Source organism: Austrofundulus limnaeus, unplaced genomic scaffold (genome assembly GCF_001266775.1).
Source record: "Austrofundulus limnaeus strain Quisiro unplaced genomic scaffold, Austrofundulus_limnaeus-1.0 Scaffold252, whole genome shotgun sequence".
NCBI lineage: Eukaryota > Metazoa > Chordata > Actinopteri > Cyprinodontiformes > Rivulidae > Austrofundulus > Austrofundulus limnaeus.
The window spans coordinates 411,783-414,329 of NW_013952654.1; positions in this window are offsets into that span (position 1 = coordinate 411,783).

Genomic DNA, 2,547 nt, shown 5'->3' on the forward strand with positions numbered 1-2,547 from the left:
GGACCTATACAATTTTTTTTCTTTTTTGATTTTTTTACCTGGATTACTGAGATGCATCAGGACAGATTTTCAGTAACATGAATCTGAACCTGGAACACTTCATGGGCAGTTTTGTTTCGATACATGCAGGCCTGACAGTGTAACTGATGTTTCGGTTAAAGAAAAATAAAAATATATGATAAATGCTGCAGAATAATTCAAGTTTTAAGTGCTGTTTCTTCTAAGATGTTCATGAAGCTGTTGAATTAAAGCCAAGGTTAATTATGAATCTAGTTTCTCTCTTTTCAGACAYTTCTTTAGAGAGATCCTTGAATCCAATCTGAACCACTTCAGTGTTTTCTCAGCTTTTAATTTCGTGCATCAACAAACCGTCGTCTAATGAGGACCGAGCCTCGTTTGTTCAAACATTCTGAACATTTTTCAGGCTTTTGACAAGTTTGTTTTTCTGTCCGAGTCTTATCAGAGAGACATTGTGTGTAGTAATCTGCTCCTGAGTGGGAGTCAAAGATGGCTTTTCGTCTGCTTTTATGTAACCTCGAGGGAAAAATAGATGTTTTTGCTCGTCCCGCTGCTTTCCTTTCAGTCTGCTGGACCTTCTCTTATTGTGTGGCCCACATACTCTGTAAAACACCACCATTATTTCAGCTTAAAAGGCTGCGGAGAWGTGGAAGGTCACGAGTGTGTGTGGATGTGTTCTTGTGTGCAAACCAACAAAGGAGACGTTTACGCCCACATCCACTGATGCATGTTTGATTACTTCTGCATATGGCTGAGATKAATGTTATAGAAGCAGCTGGTAAAATCATAATCATTGTTGAAAACCCCTTTTTTATGATCCAAGATCACAAAATCTTGCTTTTGTTACAGTTGTTCAAAAATTAACTATTCAAATCCAACATTTTGAAGGATTTTAATGATGTTGAAAACAGCTCCAGTCRTTTTCAGCGGGGAAAATGTGGCCAAAAAAAGTAAAATAGCTAAAGTATAAAGAACTGAAATACCAAAAGTCATAGCTGRAATGTCCTGAGGTTTTTCCGATAGAGGCTGAACTGAGGCAGCACAAGCATGAACAGTAGATCTGCACCTGGATCCTGCTCCTTCCTGTCTGTTGACCAATAGGAGAGGAGCTGACCCAAGATGCTCCGCCCACCTCATTGGCATAATGAGGCAGAAATGGTAAGAAGACAGAGAAAAAGAAACACAWGGGAATAAAAAGACTTGTGTGGAAAAACATAAAATAATAATGCTAAATAATAATGCATGTACAAGTAAAAGGAAAAATAAAAAATACATTTCAAACGGTAAAATGGAAATTATGTGCTGAAACATCGTTTATTGGAACTAAGCTGGAAAAATATATATGGTCAAATAAGTTATAAAACGAGTTAAAGTTCTTATTTTTTAATTGAATTGGTCTATTTTAAGTTTATTAATTGATTAAATAATTAATTTATTTATTGGACCATTTATACATTTCTGCTTTTATTTCTAATTATGACCATTTCAGTCCTCCATAATTTATTATGGTTGAAAAATATAAGTTTTTCTCCTTTTAAAAAAATTAAATGCACGTTTCTGGCHGAACTGTGAGACGTTCAGAAGCTAAAAGCAAACCAGTCTTTAAAAACAAAGACTGGGTGGATTTAAACAACTTGTTCTGGTTGCACAGAGATCCCATTATAACTGCAGCCGTGCGAGTCCTGCTGTCTTCTGGCTTTGAAGTGGATCCCTGCTGTGTTTCCACCCTCATGTCGGGATRAAGTGCTCCGACAGCCACACCTTTATGTATTGGATGACCTGGTGAGGATTAACTTGCTGTGTATTCTTTCAGAAGATCCCCGCAGGATGACTGGTTCCAGTGTGTAATTATTCTTCATGCAGAGACGACAGCTGCTCCGACCTGCTACCTGACTGCTTTGCTGTTATGACATCGAGGAGGTCACGACTGCAGGGAATGAAAACCCAGAAAATCTGATTCTGTTTTTAATAAGTATGGGGCGCCAAGTGTAAAATGAAATGTTTAAATTGTTACTAATATAATATTATTTAGCTCATTGTTTTTACATTTATGTTTTTTGTTTATCTATGTAAGCATAGATTTTAAATATCTCCAGCAGCTAGCGGTGGCTAGCAGCAGCCATTGTTGATGTTTGTCGCAGGATGATAACATCATCCTATCTGATGCTAACTTCTGCTAACRCTAATRGACTCGACACASGGGAGGCGACGTCCCTCTCTCATTCATTTCCTGTGGAACTTGTGCGATGAAGCAACAATCGCTCGCCCTCCTCCAGCCAAGCGACCGGCAAAAATCGTGCGTGTGAAATTTTGCGCTCGTACACGTGCACATGTGAGCTTGCGATGCGACATCTGAAGGGCTCGACACACGGGGAGCGACAAACTACAGCGATTAACGGCTGTCATCGCAGCCAGGGTGAAACCCGACACACAGGACGCGATAGCGATCGCAGCGTTGCGAATCACGCTCTCAGGTCGTTTGTTTTCACAAAATTTGATTGGTTGACTCTGAAGGGGGGTGTGCATTAC